Genomic DNA, 23,889 nt, shown 5'->3' with positions numbered 1-23,889 from the left:
AAATCCCATCTCTCTGCCTTTCCCAGAAATGCCTTCCTATAACTAACTGATCACTATTGGATTAAATCTCACAATGGAGTCTACCGATGCCACAGTAAATTCAGCCCCAGCACTAGCTGGAAATCACTCACTCATTCCACAAAGAATTATCCCATGCTTACTAACATGAGAACAAGACAAATGGAGCTTAGGTCGCTGTTTCCTTATTCCATTCTCTCTCCAGGGACACTCAAATTTATTTCAAATCTCCTTCACTTTCCTCAAATTTAGGCTGTCTCCATTTGCTCAGTAGATGTGCTGGACCACTGATCACAGAGGAACTAGAAGTCAGGAGACAGGAACTTTCCGTCAATAAACCTTCACAAAAACCTTTTCCCGTTCCTCCTTTCCTTCTTTCCTGTTATATGAAAAGAGGTTTCCTTCCTAACCTCAATGATTACACTTCCTGAAATGTCCTTATTGAGAGAGCTAAACCCTCGTCTTGACGGACTGAGCCCCCTTGCCAGGTATCCTCTCGTCCCCTCCCTCTCTTTAGGAGACACCCAGCTTCTTTCATTATTTTAAGCTTTCTATTACAGAAATGTTTAAACATGCACAAGAGCAGTGGGACTTCCCAGGTACCCCTTACCCCACTTTCACAGTTATCATCTGGCACGTGTGATACGGCCCGTCTCCTACAGTACGGTTAAGGGGCAAAAGCCCATGGGAACATCCTGCCATCCGTCTCTCAGGTGTATGCTTTGTGCCCATGTCACAGCTCTCACGTTTCTTTGACATTTACTACCTGTGGAGCTCACTGACCCAAAACAGATGGACAGAGCCATGGGGAGGAAACGCACTGAGCTTCAGATGCTCTGGCCATCAGTTCTGCTCAGCCCTGTAGTCAAGCCTGAGAAGTCACTGAGTTAACTCCTCCCTCCACCCCACGCAGAAAGGAATCTTCCTAAGCAAATGCAGTGCACGGTGTTGCAGTCCCTCAGTCACACAGTGACTGCAGCACGTAGAGAGCACAGAAGGAGAAAACTGTACATGTGATAAGGACTTCACATCACCATGCAAGTGCTTTCAAAGATTTAGAAGAAAGTTTCTTTCCTGTAATACATTTAAAACGAGCTACTGTATGATGAGTTAAACACAGGAGATCAAACACTTTTTTATCTCCTCTCCTTCCCCAAAAGTAAAATATTACATGAAAAGATGCTCCACATCATTAGTCACCAGGGAAATGCAAATCAAAACCACTGTGAGATAGCACTTCACACACAGGATGGCTAGAATCAAAAAGTTAGATAATAGCAAGTGTTTGAAGGCCGAGAAACTGAAACCCTTCTATGCTGCTGGTGGGTATGAAAAATGGTGCAGCTGTTTTGGAAAACCATCTGGCAGTTCCTCAAAAGTTAAACACAGAATTACCATATTACCTAGAAATTCCACTTCTAGCTATACACTCAAGAGAAATGAAAACATATGTCCACACAAGAACTTGTACACAAATGTCCATAGCAGTATTATTCATAACGGTCAAAAGACGGAAACAACCTAAACGTCCATCAACTGACGAATGGGTAAATAAATTACGGTATATCCACACAATGTAATATTTTTTGGCAATAAAAAGTACTGATACATGCTACAATATGCACAAACCCTGACAACATTATGCAGAAGTGAAAGAGGCCAGTCACAAATAACCTCATATGATTCCATTCATATGAAATGTCCACAACAGGGAAATCTAGAGAGAGAGGAAGTAGACTAGTGGTTGCTTAGGGCTGGGGGGATGAGAGGACAGGGGAATGACAGCTAAAGGTTATGAAGTTTCTTTTTGAAGTCATGAAAATGCTTTAAAATTGACTGTGGTGATGGTTACCCATCTGTGAATACACTAAAAATCATGGAATTGTACACTTTAAATGGGTAAGTTGTATGGTATGTGAACTATATTTCAATAAAGCTGCTAAAACAAGTAAAGGATTTAAAAAGAATAAGGCCCTTGAGGATGACAAGAAGGGGAGAAGATATGACAAAAGATGTCAACACAATTTTTGAAGACGGAAATCCGGTGCAGGAGTGGTAACTGACTAGCAGAGCAGAGGCAGTGCCGGCAAACCAACTCACACCACAAAACCCCAGAAGACGGACGACCCAGTGGCACCAGATAAGGAAGAAATTAAGGGTTTCATGCTGTACACATGTTGAATATTTTGTTCTTTCCTTTGGTTCTTGTTTTATATTATGTATAATTTTTTAAAAAAAAATTGGGGGGGATGCTCTTTTCCAGTATTTTGTGAAACCCTGTTGAAATGTTAGCACACTTTAAATGTGCAAAGAGGATCCAGGGTTTCTTGCCTGGGACAGAACCTGCGACAACTGTTTTAAAGTCACCACTGCACACTTCTGGGGTCTGGGTAGGCTAGCGATGGCAGGTGCGGGAATCAAAGCCAGAAATTTCAAAGGTTAGGCAAAATTTGGGACAACAGCCAATGGTCCATTTATAAAATGTATTTATTTAAAGATAAACTTGTGGAAAAGTTGCATGGATGGTAAACAACCATATACCCTTTATCCAGGTGTACCCATTAGTATTTTGACCCATTTTCGATATCTCTCCACTTTCTCTCTGTCTCCGCTCCCTCCCTCCCCTTTCTCTCTATATCAGCACACACACACACACGCACACATGGATGTCCATGAATGAGCCATGTCCGCGCCCGGGATCCAAACCGGTGAAACGCTGGGCCACCAAAGCGGAGTGTGCAAACTTAACCACTTGACCATGGGGCTGGCCCCACCTGAAACTATTGTTGGTGGAGCTGATCTTGCTCAGACTTTAAAGGATGATTTGACAATCATGAGTCCTGGGGACCTTAGGGGCAGTCAGGACCAGACTTGCTATAAAAAAAAAACAATGCCAGAGAAGCAAAGATACATAGAGGGATTTGTCTGAACAGAGACCTCCTGCAGTCGAGGGAGGGTACATGAGAGGGGTGGGCTTGAAGTGTACCTTCCTTTTGGGTAGAGACGATGGTGAAGCTGTGGATGAGGGAGAAGACAGGGAAAGAAAGGAGCTGTCATTACTGGTAAACCCTCTCACATGGGAGGGAAAGGATTGGGTGTCTGCGGCCAAGATAGATTCATCAGACTCAGCGAGGGAATGCGGGCAGGCAAAGGGAGGACATGACACAGGGCTTCATTCCAGCAGTTTAGCACTGAACAATGAAGCTGTAAAAGTTATAACTATTAAATGACTAGCTAGTGTGGGGGGAGATGAAATAAACATATATACACCATCAACAAAAAGGACATTATTGTTTAAAAAGCTACAGAGATGTCAATGGGAATTTTGGGGAAAAGATAGAAAGTAGATGGGGAAAAAAATCATAAAACCTTTCATGGAAGAAGTAACCATAGGTGTGATTCAAAAAAAATCTAAAGGTACTGTCAAATATGATTACAACTGTGCTCACTAGAAGTTATGCTAAAGAGAAGCCTAGTCCCTAAATCAAGATGAGTTTGACCCTGCAGGTCATGGTCCAGCACAATTGCTCTGTAAAATAATGGAAAAGTTTAAAATTTTGCTGGGAGGACGGGCTTTGGCAGAGAAAAAGAGGGAGCAGCAGGGTGAGACACCGTATGGGTGGAGGGGGCCAGATTTGAGAACCTTTAGAGGCTGACTAGCCTAAGAGGGATTCGGGGAAAAGAAGAACTACCAAACATTTTCAAGTTGTTTGCCCTGGGTCCACGGATGTGCCACGCCCTTGTGGCCCTCTTTCTCATGCTTTCTGTTGGTTGATACAGACTACTCTGTTCTCTCATGCTTTTGGGTGATAGTGGATTCTTTTGAGGAGATAACGGGAGGTGGGGCTGCTGCTGAGTGTATTTGTGGTTTCATACAGGTAAAAACACATCATGTATGAGGGGAAGTTTTAGTTGAAGGCCGAGTAGATCTTGGGGATGTAAATCCCTGGGCACAGGACCGACTTTCAAAGATGACGTGGGGGTCCAAAAGGAGATCACCAAGCAATAAAAGGCTCTTAGGTAACAGCTGGGTAACAGAATAAATAGAAAATTTCACCAAGGTGAAATATATGCTATGGTGAACATGTGGAGTTGGAAGGTAAGTTGGAAGGATCTAAAGGGCCTCAGAGGGGTGGACTGATTTGCTGGCCTGGATGGTGGGGGAAGGGTTGTGGGTTCATCACTTCTGTGTTTTCCCCTCCCCGACCTTCAAGAACCTTTGGTGTCTATGCTAAAGCTCTGTGATGTGGGCCTGGAACTCTAGTCTAGAATGTGCACTCTTAACGCCCAGCTGCCTGAGGTGGCAGTGCACTTCTGGTGATGCAGATCACCCTCTTTGTCTGAGGAATGTTAATGCACCATGGCTGAGCTCCAGCTTGAGTTCCTAGGTATTCCCATCCCTGCCTTCCTGTGTGGGGTGGGGCTCCTTCTTCTGTCACTCTGCTACCTAAAGAGGAGTCCATGTTTCCCAATATTTCGGAAAGAGAGAGACATCAATCAGGTAAGTAAATCAGGTCCCTCAGAAATATCAAATCTTTCTTTTCAAATAGATGCATTCAATGCTATCAATTTCCCCCTAAGTACTGCTTTTGCTATACCTTATAAATTTTAATAAGTTCTATTTTAATTTTCATTTAGTTTAAAATACTTTGAGACTTCTTCCTTGACCAATGTGTTTAGTAGCGTGTTGTTTAATCTCCAAACATTTTAGGATTTCCAGCTATCCTTCTGTAATTGATTCCTAGTTTAATTCCATTATGGTCTGAAAACATACTTTGTACAATCTCTATTTATTTTTGTTAAAGTGTGTTTTGTGGCCAAGAACGTGGTCTATCTTGGTGAATGTTCCATGAGCGTTTGAGAAGAATGAGTATTATCGGATGAAGTACTCTACAAAATGTCAATTAGACCACGTTGACTGATGGTGCTGTTCAGGTCAACTGCATCTATACTGATTTTCTGCCTGCTGAATCTGTCCATTTCTGAGAGAGAGGGTGAAATCTCCAAACATAACAATGGATTCAGCTATTTCTCTTTGCAGTTCTACCAGTTTTTGCCTCATATTTTGACACTATGTTGTTCGATGTATACATGTTGAGGACTGTGTGTCTTGTTGGAGCATGGACCCTTTATGGTTATGTAATACCCCTCTTTATCCCTGATAGTTTTCCTTGTTCTGAAGTCTGCTTTGTCTGAAATTAATATAGTTACTCCTGTTTTCTTTTGGTTAGTGTTAGCAGGGTACATTTTTTTCTGTCTTTATTTGTAATCTATCTGTATCTTTATTTTTAAAGTGGGCATTTTGTATACAACATTTAATTGGGTCTTGTTTTTTTATCCACTGACAGTCTCTGTTTTTTAATTGGTGAATTTACACGATTTATATTTAGCGATTTTTTTAAAATACGGTAGGACTCATATCTACAATGTCTATAACTGTTTACTATTCATTATATCTATTCTTTTTTCTTCTCTTTTTCTGCGTTTTCTGGTTTTAGACAAGCATTTTCTATGATTCCATTTTCTCTCATCTCTTACTATATCAATTGTTCTTTAAAAAAAATTTCAGTGGTTGCTGTAGAGTTTGTAATATACGTTTATAAGTAATGTAAGTCCTCTGTAACATTGTTTTCATTCCTTTCACTTATCCATATACTATAATCACCCAATACATCGTCACTATTATTATTAGCTCAATTGAGAATAAGAAAAATAAAAGTTTCATTTTACCTTAATTTATTCCTTCTCTTCCTCTTTTTAATGAAGATCCAAGTTATCATTTTCCTTCTCCCTGAGGAACTTTTAAAAACTATTTATTGCAGAGCAGGTCTGCTGCTGATGAATTCCCTCAGTTTTTGTTTGTCTGAGAAAGGTTTTATTTCTCCTTCACTTTTGAATGATAATCTCACTAGATATAAAATTCTAGGTGGGTGGTGTTTTTTCTTCTTTCAACACTTTAAATATTTCACTCCACTCTCTTCTTGCTTGCGTGGTTTATGATGAGAATCCCACAATTCTCATCCTTGTTCCTCTAGATGTAGGGTGTTTATTTTCCTCTGGATTCTTTCAAGATATATCTTTTGGTTTCCTACAGTTTGAAGACGATATGTCCAAGTATAGACTTTTTTAGTATTTATCTTGTTGGGGTCTTTTCTGAGCTTCTACAATCTATGGTTAACCTGTCATTAATTTTGGAACATCCTTGGCCATTATTACTTCAAATATTTTTCTACTCTGTTCTTTCTCTTTTCTCCTTCTGGTATGCCAATTACACATGCGACATATTTTGAAACTGTCTCACAGTTCTTGGATAGTCTGGGCTTTAAAATTTTTTTTCTTTTTCTCTGTGCATTTCAGTTTGCAAAGTTTCTATTGACATATATTCAAACTCACATATTCCTTCCTTGGCCGTATGCAATCTACAGATGAGCCAATCACAGGCCTTCTCCATTTCTTGTAGTGTTTTTGGTTTCTAACATTCCTTTTTGATTCTTTCTTAGAATTCCCCTCTGTCTGTTGACATTCCTCATCTGTTCTTGTGTGCCATCTATTTTTTCCATCAGAGCCCTTAACATACTAATCATGGTTATTTTGGATTCTATGTGTGATACTTCCAAAACCTGTGTCAATGTGAATGTGGATCTGATGCTTGCTTTGTCTGTTTAGACTGTTTTTTCTTGCCTTTTAGCATGCCTTGTAATTTTTGGTTGAAAGCCACACATGCTGTATTAGGAAATAGGAACTGAAATAAATAAACCTTTAGTGTGAAGTTTTATGCTCATCTGGCTAGGTGTTGGGCTGTGTTTAATATTTACCGTAGCTGTGCATGTCAGAGGCTTCAATTTCCTCTAGTGTCCTTGTTTTTGTGTTTCCTGTGTCTTTAGGTTCCCCTAAATCTCCTCCTTAAACAGAGCCTATGCCTTGCAACTCTTTCAGCTATGATCCCATCACTATACTGCAGCCCTGGGGACACGGTAGGAAGGTGTTAAGGGAGGGGATATAATTAAATCTTTTAGTGGGCCTGTGTCCCTGGGTTGTGACCTTCACAAGTGTTTCTAAGCTTTTTTTTTTCTTTTCTTTGAACTCTTTAGATGAGACAGGAAGGCTACAGGGGGCTGCAGTTGGTTAATTGCCCTTCACCCACGTGGGATAAGGCTTGGTACTCTTTTCCCCTGCTGTGGAGGCTTCTATTACGGATCACACTCAGGGGATATTTCAAAATCCTTTCAAAATGGTAACCTTTCTCCCCCACCCTCCCGTGCCAGAAACATCAGAGTTTCTTCATGGTTCTTCACTGTGAGAACTTAGTAGGGCTCCTGGAAGTAAAACTCATGATGCTCCAAATTTAAGATACTGTGACTCTGGAGGAACTGTCCAAGATGATGATACCACTGCTTGTGAAACCAATGCAAGAATTGAAATTGCTTTAAAAAAACAGAAAACTTGGGGCCGGCCTGGTTGCACAGTGGTTAGGTTTGCGTGTTCTCCTTCAGTGGCCCGGGGTTCACCAGTTCAGATCCTGGGTGCAGACCTATGCACCGCTCATCAAGCCGTGCTGTGGCAGGAGTCCCACATATAACGTAGAGGAAGATGGGCATGGATGTCAGCACAGGGCCAGTCTTCCTCAGCAAAAAGAGGAGGATTGGTGGCAGATGTTAATGAGGGCTAATCTTCCTAAAAATAATAATAATAATAATAATAATAATAATAAAACAGAAAAAGCAAGAAAGATAATAATAAATGCATTATATGAATATGCCTCAATAGGATTTCACACATCCTAGGTACTTTATTTATTTTTTTTATTTTTTGAGGAAGAAGAGTCCTGAGCTAACATCTGCTGCCAATTGTCCTCTTTTTGCTGAGGAAGACTGGCCCTGAGCTAACCTTCATGCCCATCTTCCTCCACTTTACATGTGGGATGCCTACCACAGCATGGCTTGCCAAGCGATGCCTGGGATCCGAACCTGCAAACCCTGTGCTGCTGAAGCGGAACGTGAGCACTTAACTGCTACACCACCGGGCTGGCCCGCATCCTAGGTACTTTAAAAGATGAACATGAGGAAGAAGATAATCATGATATTGTCATGCTAGAAGAAAAAGTGAGCATCCAATATGTCAGAAGAAGCCCATTAGGTCTGTGTCAAAAAGAGAAAAAGACTAAAAAGATGCTTCAAGCAATGCCAGAATATGTTCAGATTAGAAATTATTTAGAATTTATGGTGGAACTTTCTGGAACAAAAGTACAACCGACCATCCAGACATTCAAGAAGCCCAAATTCTTCTGGATAATAAGCATTTTGCCTTGAAAAATTGAAGGACAGAATTTTGGAATATTAGGCTGTCAAACAGCTGAAAACCAATCTGAAGGGCCCACTCTTTGCTTTGCTGACCCTCCTAGAGCTGGTAAAACAATGTTGGAAAGTCTGTGGCCAAGACTCTAGATCGAGATTTCCACAAGATTGTATTTGGATGAGAACGTGAATAGTCTGACATTGGAGGACACAGGCACACCTATGTTGGCAGTATACCTGGTCATACAATCAATGACTTGAAGACCGTTGAGGTTAACAATCTGGTGTTTCTATTAGATGAGGTTCACAAATTAGAAAAAGTTGTGTCCAGGTGATCCTGCAGCAGCTCTGCTTGAGGTATTGGATCATGAACAAAACCATAGCTTCACAAATCAGTCTCTAAATGTGGGCTTTAACCTCTCCCAAGTTATTTTAATGACTATCGCCAATACCACTGCTACTACTCCACCTGTCTTCTTGGACAGAATGAGGACATTCAGGTGCCAGGGTATACACAAGAGAAGATAGATTGCCAGCAAGCACTTGATCCCAAAGCAACTGGAACAGCATGGGCTGAGTCCTCAGCAGATTCAGATCTCTCAGGTTACTCCTCTTCACATCTTCACCAGGTGTACCAGAGAGGCAGGGGGTCATTCTCTGGATAGCTGGTTTGGGGCCATTTGCCCAGCTGTTGCTGTGAAGGTGGGAAAAGAACAATATAAGGAAGTCAAGTTGGACCATTTTGATGTGAATGAGAAAGAAATTTACAGAGAAAACATCTTAGAAGACGCAAAATCTGAATCTATCAATGACAGCACTTACTTGGCCCTACCACCTGAAATGCCAATTTTGATTGATTTCTATGCTCCAAAAGACATCTTTGGGCTCCAGATAGATAAAATGGGCATTTGAGTCAACCAGGAATGGCAATAAGTTTGGCTTGGACTCCCTTAGGTGGAGAAATCATATTTGTGGAGGCAAGTTGAATGGATGGTGAAGGTCATTTAACTCTAACTGCTCAGCTAGGGGATATCATGAGAAGAGTCCACCCATCTTGCTATTAGTAGGCTCTGCAGCAATGCCGAGAAATACCATCTGCCCTGTGCTTCTGGAAGTTTTGATCTTAACAACACAGACATCCATGTGCACTTTCCAGCTGGAGCTGTCACAAAAGATGGACCCCATGCTGGAGTTATCATAGTGACTTGTCTTGCCTCACCTTTTAGTGGGCTGCTTTTACATTCAAATGTAGTTATGACTGGAGAAATTTCAGAGGGGTCTTGATCTTCCAGTGAATTAAAGAAAAAGTGCTGGCAGCACACAGAGCAGGATGGAAGTGAATCATCATTTCTCAGAGGAATGAAAAGGACCTTGAAGAAATCCCAGACAATGTATGATAGCATTGAAGTTTTGTCACAGCAAACTGCCTGGATGAAGTTCTTAATGCAGCTTTTGGTACTGTCTTTACTGTCAAGACCCACCTGCTCTCTTAAATAGCGTTTTGTAGGCCCAAATCTCAACTTTACAGAATTTTCAGTTATGACGTGCCAACAGCACTGACAAAATTGATTTTATTCACAGCAGTAGGGGTAAGTAAACTGTCTCTAATTTGTGAACACAATCACAAGAATGATTATGAATCTCACTCAAGTGGCGGTTAGTGTTTATTAGAGAAACATTACTTTAATAAATTGGTAAAAATTGAAAAAAATCTGAGTCATCTGGCTACATTCTTGAGTGTTATATTTTATGAAATTCAAGCCATAGTTAAATTACTGTGTAATCAATTTATTTTCTTTTGTTAATTTGTCTCACGCAAACTTAATCTGCAGAGCAGCCACAGAACCTAAAAACCTAGGAGGAAGTCATTTTGTCCCCTCCAGTGGGCAAAGTGCCTCTTGCTGCTGCCCAGCAGGCTTGGTACCTCCAGGGAAAGGAGGAAAGTCTCATGGGTGACAGGGCAGGAGAATCTTCTCTTTGTTTCCTTTGTTAGTGACACTTTCCAAAGACCCCCTTGGGAGTGTTGCTGTGCTAATTTGGAACAATTCCTGAGACTCATTACATCTGGAGGAGGACAAGCCTACCTGCGCTGAGTTCTGTTGGCAGGTCAGGATCTGAGATTACTGAATCTGGGTCTCCTTCTAAAGTTGGGGGGTAAGACACCCTGTCACTGTGTTGTTCCTCCAGTCCTGAAGTCCCAAGTCAGTTTGCCTTCTTCTTACCACCTTTCAGAGTTCTCACTAAATTTCTTCTTTTATGGTTGTCCAGGTTTTATGGTTGAACTTAGCAGAGAGGACCATCCTGTCTCTGTGTTTGTTATGCATTTATAGGTTATTTTGTACTTTTGTGTATAGAGGTCCAGGTCATTTCTTGGTAGCTTTTTCAGTTTATCTTTCCTTATTTCTATTGTAAATAAGGTCTATTCATCTATTATATGCTGTGGCTACTGTTTGTTACATGAATGCTACTGACTGTTGCATGTTAGTTTGACATCCTGCTACCTCATTGGATGTTTGAACTGTTGGCATTAGTTTTAACATTGATTATCTGTGGTTTGCCATGTTTCATGTCACATCATTTTTAAATGGAGCACATATAGGAGAGTTCGCCAGCCAAGGGGAAGCAGGCCTGTCATAAGGAGTCACATACAGTTCACGCCTCCCTCTGTTTCCTTCACTTGTCCTCTGTGGTGTTTTCACACCCTTCAAGAGAAGGCTGAGCAGTTGCTGTGTACAATTCATTTTTTCATGGAAGAGGGGCACAGCCAATTACTTCTTGAACCAGGAGGGCCACATTTGTATGGAAAAGGGAGAGCCCTCCACTAAGTCCCTGGGGGATGGGAGGGAAGGGGTCTGGCAAGGGGTGGCCCAGATGATTGTGCAGGTGGATATGGTTGCCGACTGAATACTCTGCTTATAGCGAGCTTGAACCAGACTGGAACAGCTGGCTTGCAAAGATCCAACAACAGGAACATCCCCCCACCTATGTATCACCTTTCTCCCCCACTTCCCATTATGCCTTAGCCAGATTATAAGGAAGACCGAGTTGCAGTCTGCAGAATGGACTTTGAAGCAGTGTCTCCTGCTTGTTATCATACTATCTTTGTCCTGTGATGTGAGAGCGGCCAGGACAACCAGATGTTAAGCTGCTACGTGTGGTCAGAGAGCCTGTGTGGGGGGTTAGGGTCTGCCTTCTCCACTGTCTCTGGTTGGGTGTGTTTCTGAGACTAGTTTTTAAGTTGATTATGGGAGAGAAGCTTATATAAGATGCTTACCACCCTGCTTTCACCCTCCCCTCAAAACTTGAGGGAACCTTTTGTTCTTCAGAGAAGCTTTGAGGAAGAGTGAAACAAGACCATAGACAAGATTTGGATTTGGAGCTGTGCTGGAGTATACACTGAATAGTTTCCAGGTTTGTGGTGACTTCTCCTTCCTTAGCATAGGAAAGAACTTGTCTAGTGTCCCGTCATATTTGGGGCCGTTATCACCAGCTTCCCCTGGTGAGCGATCAGAGAGACCTTCTCCTTATGACCCAGACATTCCCAGCTCTGAACTGTTTCTACAGTAGGCCCCAAAGCAGCAAATTGTCGACATTGCATAATTTCTGCATTCCGCAGTTTCCCTGTCTGCACGTCTACCTTGTACTGGGGGCTGTGATCTTTTCCAACTTCTCAAAGGATACTTTCCTTGGTGTAAGTCCATTCAGCTGCTATAACAAGAATTCACAGACTGGGTGGCTTAAAAAACAAAAATTTATTTCTCACAGTTTTGGGTGCTAAAACTACAAGATCAGGTCTTGCAGATCTGATGTCTGGTGAGGGTTCATCGATGACCATAGTCTTGTTGTGTCCTCACATGGTGGAAGGGGTAAGGGAGCTTTCTGGCATCTCGTTTACAACAACATTAATCCCTTTTAAGAGTTGCCTCCTTATGACATAATCATCTACAAAAGTATTATATTGGCAGCTAGGATTTCAACATATTCATTTGAGGGGATACAGATATTCAGTCCATAGCACTTAGTTCAACAAAAGGGCTCAGATTTGGGCAGAATCTCCACACGTGAATGGAGTACATTAGCAGGTATTCATACATGCATGCATGATCTCCCCTCTTTTTGCCACAAAAATAATTTTATCTGTGGCATTTTCCTTTAATAGGCTTCATTTTTTCCCAGGATGGAAGAAGTGTCACTCTAAACCTAAAGAAGGAACTTCCACCACAGAGTGAACCTCATACGGCAGTATGCCAGAGTGTGACCAGTGAGAAGAGGGGCATGAATGAGCCCAAACTGCCAAGTTGAATTAAAATCCCTACAGAGAAGACTGGTTCAGAAGTCGGGGCTTAGTAACACAACTGGACTCCATTTCCCGTCTCACCCCCTCCCCACCACCATCTCTTTTTCAGGTCATGGTGTCCGTCCCAGGTAGGCCGAGTGATGTTTATGATGGGCTTCATGGTGCCGGCAGAGAGCTGAAGATGAGGAGGTTTTCCCTCAATATTTAAGTGCATATTAACATAATTATTGCAATCAGCAGCAATAACAACTAAGACAACATATTCAAAGTCAAAACACAAAAGACATATCAGAAGAAAATATAGACAACATACGTGATGGAAAAAGGATTGGTATAAAGAACAAGCCTTTTAAAACTCCAAAAAATTCAATAGGAAAAGATGAATACCTAAATAAATAGGAAAAGAGAAATGGATACCAACATGCAATTCACAGAAGAGGAAGATCAAAATGTTACCAGACATTTTAAAAGCATGTCAAGCTCACTAGAGGTCAAGGTGATGCAAATTGAACAAACGAGGGATTCAAGTATGCCCACACATTACTTTGGCAACAATTAAAATTCTAACACTGCTGGAGTTTGTGTAAATTGGAGAGAACTATTTTGGGGAAAAATGTGCCTCAAGACTTGATACCCTGTGTACTAGATTCGACTTTTTAGTTTAATACAAGGAATAGTGCAAAACGTGCAATGGAATATTCTATAAAATTGATAATCACAAACAGAGCAGCATTAATGAACCTAAACGAAGAACACAGACTTGAAGTTGAGTATTAAAATCAAAATATAAAAGAATACTTTATTGCCATGACATTTATAAGACATCTCCAAATATGAAACTAAGCAGCATACAGTTTTAGCAGGATATCTTGTAATCTGTATTGATATTCTAGGTGATGATAAGCAAAAAGAACCATATTGGAGGCTAACAATGGGGTTACTTTGGAGTATTATTTTAACTTTGGGTTTATGCTTTTATTCTTCTGGATATATTATCAAAAGTGAAATTGCTGAATTATAATGTAGTTCTATTTTTAATTTTTGAGACTCCTCCATACTGTTTTTCACAGCGACTGTACCAATTTACAATCTCACTAACAGGGCACAGGCATTCCTTTTTCTCCACATCCAGGTCAGTATCTCTTAACTGTTGTCTTTTTGACCATGGTCATTCTAACAGGCATGAGATAATATCTCCTTGTGATTTTCCTTTGCATTTTCCTAATAACAAGTGAGGTTCAGCATATTTTTATGTACGTTGGCCTTTCGTATATCTTGGGACAAATGTTTATTCAGATCCCTTGCCCACTTTTTAATTTCGTTGTTTGTTGCCACTGAGTTGTATGAGTTTTTATGTTTTGGATATTAATGCTTTATCAGATACATGGTTTGCAAATATTTTTTCCAATTCCAAGTGTTGTCTTTTCACTTGGTTGATGGTTTCTTTTGCCATGCAAAAGCTTTTTTGTTTGATGCAGTCCCACTTGTTTATTTTTTATTTTGTTCCTGTGCTTTATGCGTCAAAAAAATCCATATACAAAAGTTTATTGCAAGATCCGTGTCAAGGAGCTTTATTCCTAAGTTTTCTTCTAGGAATCTCCTTGTTTCAGGTCCTACATTTAAGCCTAATCCATTTCAAGTTAATTTTTGCAAGTGGTGTAAGACATGACCTCAGTTCCATTCTTTTAAATGTGAATATGCAATCATCCCAGCACCATTGATTGAGGAGACTGTCTTTTCACCATGGAGCATTCTCAACTCCCTTGTCAGATATTAGTTGACCACACAAGCTTGGGTGTATTCTGGGCTCTCAAAGCTCTTCTACTCATCTGTTTTTATGCCAGTATTGTAATATTTTGGTGACGATAGCTTTATACTATATCTTGAAATCTGGAACTGAGATTCTTCCAGCTTTGTTCTTCTTTCTCAGAATTTCTTTGGCTATTTGGGGTCTTTGGTCATTCCATGTAAACTTTAGGAGTATTATTTCTATTTCTGTAAAAATCGCCATTAGAAACTTGATAGTGATTCCACTGAATCTATAGATAGCTTTTGATACTATTGACATTTTAACAATATTAATTCTTCAGATTCATGAACACAGAATACTTTTCCACTTGCATTCTTTGATTTCCTTCATCAATGTTTTGTAGTTTTCAGCAGAGATCTTTCACCTCCTTAGTTAAATTTGTTCTTGAGTATTTTATTGTTTTTGATGCTATTGTGAATTGGATCAATGTCTTTGTTTCTTTTTCAGAAATTTTACTGTTTGTGTAAGAAATGCTACTGATTTTTGTATATTAACTTTGTATCCTATAACTTTACTCAATGTATTGATTAGATTTAACAGATTTTTGGTTGGATCTTTAAAATATTCTCCATATAAAATCATGTCATCTGCTACTAGGAACAATTTTATTTCATTCTTTCCAATTCTGATAATTTTTGTGTCTTCTTCTTGCCTGATTGCTCTAGCTAGGATTTCCAGTACTCTGTTGAATAGGAGTGGTGAGAGTGAGCACTCTGGTCCTGTTTCTAATCTTAGAGAAAAATCTTTCACCCTTTTGCTATTGAGTATGATGTTAGCTGTGGACTTGTCATATATGGCCTTTAATATGTTGAGATATGTTCCATGTTTAAATTGTTGAGTTTTTATTATGAATGGATGCTAAATTTTGTCAAATGCTTTTTCTGTGTCTATTGAGATGATTACAGGATTCTTTTCTTTCATTCTATTAATGTGATGCACCACATTGATTGATTTGCATATGTTGAAACGCTCTTGCATCCCAGCGGTAAACCCAACTTTAACACGGTGAATGATCTTTTTAATGCGCTGCTGGATTCAGTTTACTAGTATTGTATTGATAATTCGTGCATCGATATTCATCAAGGATATTGGCTTGTAATTTTCTTTTCTAGTAATATCTATTTCTGGTTTTGGTATCAGGTTAATGTTGACCTTGTAAAATGAGTTTGAGAGTGTTTACTTCTCTTCAGTTTTGGGGAAGAATTTGAGAAGGACTTTTTTAAAGTTTGGTACCATTCACCAGTGAAACTATCTGATCCTGGGCTTTTCTTTGCTGGGAGATTTTTGATTACTGGTTCAATGTCCTCACTAGTAATTGGTTTATTCATATTTTTTAATTCTTCCTGATTTGTTCTTGGTAAGTTGTATGTTTCTAAGAATTTTTTTTTATTTCTTCTAGGTTGTCCAGTTTGTTGACATATAGATATTCATAGTAGCCTGTTTTGATCCTTTGAATGTCTGTGGTATCAGTTGTAACGTCTTCTCTTTTAATTCTGATTTTCATTATCTGAGTCTTTTTTTTCTTGGTGAATCTAGGCTAACTCCTTTCTAATGTATAATTTTCTTGATTTGGGTTCTTTCTCTTTTCTCCTTGGTTAATCTAGCTAAGAGCTTGTTTATCTTTTTAAAGAATCAACTCAGTTTGGCTAATCTTTTGTATTGTTTTTCTGTCCTCTTTAATTTATTTCTGCTCTAATCTTTATGATTTTCTTTTTTTCTGCTAACTTTGGGCTCAATTTGTTCTTTTTCTTGTTCCTAAAGATGTAGAATTAGGTCATTTATTTGGGATCTTTCTTGCTTCTTAATGTAGGGGCTCATTGCTTTGAAGTTCCCTCTTAGAACTCTTTTTGCTGCTTCCCATAAATTCTGGTATGTTGTGTTTCCATTTTCATTTGTCTCAAGAAACTTTTCTTATTTCCTCTTTGATTTCTTTTTTGATCCATTGGTTCTTCAGGATAATGTTATCTAATTTCCATGGGATTTTGGATTTTCCAGTTTTCCTCTTGTTTTGATTGCTGGTTTCTTGCCATTGTGGTCAGAGAAGATAGTTGGATGATTGCAATCTTCCTAAATTTACTATGACTTATTTTGTGGCCTAACATATGATATGTTGAAAAATATTTCACATGAGCTTGAGAAAATGTGTATTCTGCTGTTGCTGGACAGAATGTTCATTATATGTTTGTTAGGTCCATTTGATCTATACTGTTGCTCAAATTTACTGTTTTCTTATTGATTCTGTCTGAATGATCCATCTGCTGTTGAGAATGTGGTATTAGAGTCCCCAATAATTATTGTATTGCTATTTCTTTCTCTTTTTAGGTCTGTTAGTTTTTGTTTTATATATTTAGCTACTCAGATCTTGGGTGCATAAATATTTACAATTGTTCTATCTTCTTGATGTGTTGATCCCTTTATCATTATGTAATAATCTTATCTCTTTTGATCATGTTTAGTTTAAAGTCTATTTTGTCTGTGATAAGTATAGCTACCACTTCTTTTTTTGTTTAACTTTTGCTGAAATGTCTTTTCTCATCCCTTCACTCTCAGCCTATGTGTGTCCTTAAAATTATGATGAGTGTTTTGTAGGCAGCATATCACTGGGTCTTGTTTTTATCCATTCACCCTTTCTTTATCTTTTGATTGAAGAGTTTAATTTGATTAAATTTTAAGTAATTATATATAGGTAGGACTTACTATTGCTATTTTATTAATTGTTCTCTGGCTGTTTTATATATCCATTGTTCCTTGTTTCTCTTCCTTTTCCTGCTGTCCTTTTTTTGTGTTTTCAGGTTTTTGGTAACTGTATGCTTTGACTTTTTATCATGTTCTTTTGAAGAATTACTATGAGATTTTTCTTTGTGATTACCATGAGGCTTACATAAAATACCTTAAACTTATAACATCCTGTTTTGAACTGTTAACAATTTAACATCAATATATTTTACATTCTTTATATTTTGGTTTCTTCTCCTCCTCAAATTTTAGATTTTTGCTGCTACAATTGAAATTTTTTTAGTATTGTGTAACTAATGACAGATTATTGAATTTTTGGTTATTTTTGCCACGTTGACTTTTTTACCTTGTAAACTAGAGTTGTGAGTTATACACCACCATTACCATATTGCAGATTTAACTATGGCTATACATTTACCATTACCAGGGAGATTTGTGCTACTTTTTTGAGTTTTAATGATTTTTTTCTTTTGAGGAATATTACCCGTGAGCTAACTACTGCCAATCTTCCTCTTTTTGCTGAGGAAGACTGGCCCTGAGCTAACATCCATACCTATCTTCCTCTACTTTATATGTGGGACGCCTGCCACAGCACGGCTTGACAAGCAATGTATAGGTCCGCAACTGGGATCCTATCTGGCAAACCGCAAGCCGCTGAAGCAGAACATGTGAACTTAACTGCAGCACCACTGGGCTGGCCCCTAGTAGTTGCATTTTTAATTTTTTAAGGAAACTTCATAGTGTTTCCCATAACGGCTGATCAATTACATCCCCAGCAACAGTCTTCAAGTGGTCACGTTTCTCTAGATCTTCACCAAAATGATGTATTTGGACTTTTTGATAGTAGCCATCTTAGCAGATTTGAGGTGATGTCTAATTGTGGTTTGGACTTTCATTTTCCCTATGATTGGTGAAATTGAGCATCTTTTCACATGTCTGTTCGCCTTTTGTGTATCTTCCTTGGAAAAATGTCTATTTATGTCTTTTGAGTGTTTTTTAATCAGGTTATTTATTTATTTACTTAACTTTTGAGTTGTATGAGCTTCTTATATATTTTGGATAGTAATCTCTTATGGTATATATGGTTCACAAATATTTTCTCTCATTCAATAGATTACTTTTTTATTTGTTGATTGTTTCTTTTGCCATGCAGAAACTTTTCACTTTGATGTAGTTCCATTTGTTTATATTTTTCTGTTTTTGCTTATACTTTTGTGTCGAAACCACAAGGTCATGGCCAAGAACAATGTCAAGGAGTTTTTCTCTGTTTTCATCTAAGAGTTGTTAGCTTCAAGTCTTACTTGTAAGTCTTTAATCCATTTTGAGTTGATTTTTGTACATGGTATAATATGGAGTCTAATTTCATTCTTTTACATGCAGATATTGTGTTTTCTCAACATCATTTATTGAAGTGACAATCCCTTCCCCACTGTGTATTCTTAGTGCCTTTTTCTTTTTAAAGATTGGCACCTGAGCTGACATCTGTGGCCAATCTTCTTTTTCTTCTCCCCAAAGCCCCCAGTACATAGTTGTGTACTCTAGTTGTAGGTCCCCTGGTTGTGCTATGTGGGCCGCCACCTCAGCATGGCCTGAGGAGTGGTGCTAGGTCTGCAACCAGGATCCGAACTGGCAGAACCCTGAGCTGGCAAAGCTTAATGACTCGGCCATGGAGCCAGCCCCTTCTTAGTGCCTTTGTAAAAATGTTAGTCAGGTTTATTTCTGTTCTCTTTTTTTCTTTTTTTAGTGTCCTACGTCTTTTTTATGCCATTACCATATGGTTTTGATTACTATATCTTTGTAACCCAGCTTGGAATCGGCTTTGTTCTTCTTGATCAAGATTGCTGTAGCTATTTGGAGTCTTATGGGTTCCATGCAAATTTTAAGATTTTTTTTCTATTTTCTTGGAAAAATGCCATCGGATGTTGATAAGCATTGCTTTGAATCTGTAGACCATTTAGGGTATAATGGACATTATAACAGCATCGATTCTTTCCATGCTTGAGCACAAGATATCTTTCAGCTTATTTGAGTCTTCTTCAGTTTCTTTTATCAATATTTCATAGTTTTCAGTGTACAGATTTTCACCTCCTTTAGTAAATTTATTCCTAAATATTTTATTCTTTTTGATGCTATTGTAAATGAGATCTTAATTTCTTTTTCAGGTAGTATATTGTTAGTGTATAGAAATGTAACTTATTTTTGCATATTAATTTTATATCCTGCAAGTTTATTGAATTCATTTATTGGTTTTAACAGTTTTTTGTGGAGTCTTTAGGGTTTACTATATGTAAGATCATGTCAACTACAAACAGAAAAAATTTTACTTCATCCTTTCTTATTCAGATGCCTCTTATTTATTTTTCTTTCCTAATTGTTTGGCTAGGATTTTAGTCCTATGTTAAGTAGAAGTGGCAAGAGTGGTGCCCTTGTCTTGTTCTTAATCTCAGAGAGAAAGTGTTCAGCTTTTTCTGTTGAGTATGATGTTAGCTGTGGGTTTGTCATGCATAGTCTCTATTATGTTGAATTGCATTCTTTCTATATCTAGTTTGAGAGGTCTTTTTTCAGTTTTATTGAGATATAACTAACATACATCACTGTATGAGTTTAAGGTGTACAGCATAAATGTTTGACTCACATATATTGAGAAGTGATTACCACAATAAATTTAGCTAGCATTCATTATCTCACACAGATACAATAAAAATACATGGAAATAAAATAATATTTTTTTCTCGTAGTGATAACTCAGAATTTACTCTCTTAACAACATTCGTATATATCACACAGCAGTGGGAACTATAGTTATCATGTTTGATCCTGAAATGATGGTAAGTGTTTTTCACATACTTTCTCTGTATCTATGGGAATGATTGTATGATTTTTATTCTTCATTTTGTTAATGTCACATTTATTGATTTCCACATATTGAAACATCCTTTCATCGCAGGGATATGTCCTACTCGATTATGGTATATGATCCTTTTAATATGCTGTTGAATTCAGTTTGCTAATTTTTGTTTGAGACTTTTTGCATGTATGTTTATCAGCAATATTAGCCTGTAATTTTCTTTTCTTCTAGCGTGCTAATCTGGCTTGGTAACAGGATAATTCTGGTCTTATAAAATGAGTTCGGAAGTGCTCCTTTCTCTTCCGTTTTTTGAAACAGTTTGAGAGGGATTGGTGTTAATTCTTCTTTAATCGTTTAGTCAGATTCACAAGTGAAGCCATCTGATCCTGGACTTTCATTTGTTGGAGGATTTTTGATTACTAATTCAATCTTATTCCTTGATATTAGTCTGTTTGGATTTTCTACTTCTTTTTATTTCTACTTTTTTGTTCAATTCATTTAAACGAGACAAAAACAAACAGCAATTTAACTATTTCTCCCATCTCCTTCCTCCCACCCCTGGCAACCACCAGTCTGGTCTCTGTATCCATGAGCTTATATCTATCTATTTATCTATCTATCTATAGTATATAGCATACATATCTAGCAGACATATTATAGAGTATATACATGGTGTATAGTACATAGTGTGTATAAATAGTGTGTGTTTGTATAGATATATTCCACATATAAGAGAGATCCTACAGTATTTGTCTTTCTCTGTCTGACTTATTGTATTTAGCATAATGTTCTCAGGGTCCAACAACATGGTCACAAATGGCAAGATTTCACTCTTTTTTATGGCTGAATAATATTACATTGTATATGTAGATATCATTTCTGTTTCCTCATGACAGTCTTGGTAGATTTTACATTTCTGGAAATTCATCCATTTCTTCCAGATCATCTAAATTGTTAGCATATAGTTGTTCATAATAATATGTAATGGGCCTTTTTATTTCTGTGGTATCATTTGTAATGTGTAATCTTTCATTTTTGATTGTATTTTTGACCCCTCTTTCTTTTTTTTCTTGATTAGTCCAGCCAAATTTTCGCCAATTTTGTTTCCCTTAAAAAAAAGAAGCATTTCTCAGTTTAATTGATCTCTTTTATTGTTTTTAGTCTCAGTTTTATTTCTACAACAAACTTAGGACTTAATTTATTCTTTTACTAGTTCTTTGGAAACTTCAAGGTTAGGTTGTTTATTTAAGGTTTTTTTTTTTTAATGCAGACATTAGCCCCTATAAAATTTCTCCTTTTAACTATTTTCATTCCATCTCAAAAGTTTAGTATGTTGAAGTGTAGTTTGAGATTTTAAAATTTATTATATAAATTTATTATACTAAACAGAATAATTTCAACTAAAGCTTGCATGGTAATAACTTTATATTAGTCAACTTTCTCTTTCACCAGTCCCCTCTTTTCTAGTGTTAAAAAATATACAAGATGTTTCCATTTCCAACATAAAAACAAATTAATTAAAAATGGTCTAAGTTTTGGGAATTGTTACATTCAATGACTTGAATGAATCTCCAGACAAGTATGCTCAGTGAAAAAAAGCCAATCCTGAAAAATTATATAGTGTATAAAACTCCTCTCATATAATATTTATGTAATATACATAAATTCATGTAATTCATGATGGAATTATAGAGTTGAGAATAAATTAATGATTTCCACGAATTAGGGGAGGGTGTGTTGGTGTGGCAGTAAATGGCAAACTGATGGACTCTCATGGTAATGAACCTGATCTCTATCTTGACCACAGTGAAGGACACTCTAACCTACATTCATAATAAACTTACATAGAACTAAACGCACACACCTACACACATACTTTCGAGAAAAGTAAAACTAGGAAAATCTGAGAAATATTGATAAATTTTATCAATGTCTCTGTGTTGGTTATAATTCTTGTTCTTTAGTTTTATAAGATGTCATCCTTGAGGAAAGATGGGTAAAAGTTACTTAGTATCTCTCTGCATTATATCTTACAATAGCATATGAATCTAAAATTACTTCTCAAAAGAAAAGAGTTTAAATTAAACAACAACAACAAATCAAGTATTTATACAAACAACATGGGTGAATCTCAAAAACATGTAGAATGACAGAATTCTTACTCAAAACTGGATGCCATAGAACTCCACTAGTATAAACTTCCAGAAAACAAACTAATCCAAGATGGTAAAAAGTCAGAACAATGTGGAAGCTTCTGGGGTTTGGGGCAAGGATTAACGGGAATGGGCGTAGGAGGAAGAAATTTTCTGCAGGATAAATTCAACACACTACGTGGGTGTATGCATTTGCCAGAATTCATTGAGTGGTACATTTAAATTTGTGTATCTGACTGTATTTAAGTAAAAATATAGCATATGTAGTTTTACATACCAATTTTTTAAATTGAAAATATAGAAATAAAATTTAAAAATAAGCAAACAACTCTAGTTAGTTAATATTATATATCTATCCTCAGATGTTCAGGGGCTAAAGTGTACCAGTGTCTGAAATTCACTTTGAAACAAATAAAATAAATAAAATGGACTAAATGGAGAAAGGCATTCATAAATATATAGATATGTGATAAATAAAAAACAGTTAAATGAAGATAGAAATATGAGCATTGACGGTATATAAGTCTTTCAACTTATTCATTTATAAAGTAATTTTCATACTCCAATGTTGGGAGAAAAACAAAAATATCAAAGAATATATAAAAACAAAAGATGTAGCAGCGTGGGCGGGTCGCGCGGGCTGCGGAGAGGCGGGCCGGGCGCGGAGCAGGGGAGAGGCCCGCGGCGGCGGCGGCGGCGGCGGCGGTGGAGACTGGCCCTGGCGGCTCGGGCCCCGCATCGGAGCAGGCCTCGCGGCGCTCCCCCGGCCGGCGCGCTGGTCAGCGAGGCCCAGGCCGCCCGCCGCGGCGCGGGGAGCGATTGTTACTTTAGCTGATGGGTGCTTATCGGACGGCCCACATGGAGAAGAGCTTCATCGCTGCAGAAAGTGCTGTTGGACAGCGCTGATCTGGACTCCTGTCTTAGCCTTGGTTGTGGATGTCATGTTCTTGAAATCATGAATCCTGTTTATAGCCCTGGTTCTTCTGGGGTTCCCTATGCAAACGCCAAAGGAATTGGTTATCCAGCTGGTTTCCCCATGGGCTACACAGCAGCGGCTCCCGCCTACTCCCCCAACATGTACCCTGGAGCGAACCCCACCTTCCAAACAGGTTACACTCCTGGCACACCTTACAAAGTGCCCTGTTCCCCCACCAGTGAGGCAGTGCCACCATACTCCTCCCCGAGCCCCTACCAGACCGCCGTGTACCCCGTGCGAAGTGCCTACCCCCAGCAGAGCCCATACGCACAGCAAGGCACATACTGCACACAACCCCTGTAGGCAGCACCTCCTCACGTCGTCCACCACACCACGGTGGTGCAGCCCAATGGCATGCCGGCGACGGTGTACCCTGCACCTATCCCTCCACCTACAGGCAACGGGGTCACCATGGGCATGGTGGCTGGGACCACTATGGCGATGTCAGCAGGTACCCTGCTGACTGCCCACTCCCCAACTCCTGTCGCCCCTCACCCAGTCACGGTGCCCACATATCAGGCCCCCGGAACACCCACCTACAGCTACGTGCCCCCTCAGTGGTGATCACCCTGCGATGTTTGAGGATGGAGCTGTGCGGTCACATAATGGAGGTTCCACAGCTGGTGCTGCAGGCCTGGCGCCTCCAGCCCGGACTTTCTTCCTAATGCTCTGACACTTAGCTAGCACTCCTGCGGCCCGCCCAGCAGGTCCCAGCGCCATGAGTCTCCAGCTGACTCTGGGTTGTTCTTACAGCAAA

The 23,889-nt window shown here is 38.8% G+C and overlaps 1 pseudogene; it reads left to right on the top strand.

Annotated features, from left to right (window-relative positions):
- The first annotated feature begins 23,111 nt into the window (after nucleotides 1-23,111).
- On the top strand, nucleotides 23,112-23,884 carry LOC123276637 (myelin-associated neurite-outgrowth inhibitor-like; annotated as a pseudogene).
- The last annotated feature ends 5 nt before the right edge of the window (nucleotides 23,885-23,889 follow it).

This window comes from Equus asinus, unplaced genomic scaffold (genome assembly GCF_041296235.1).
Source record: "Equus asinus isolate D_3611 breed Donkey unplaced genomic scaffold, EquAss-T2T_v2 contig_645, whole genome shotgun sequence".
NCBI lineage: Eukaryota > Metazoa > Chordata > Mammalia > Perissodactyla > Equidae > Equus > Equus asinus.
The sequence above is the reverse complement of the archived record's forward strand: the minus strand, read 5'-3'. Positions and strand labels throughout refer to the sequence as shown.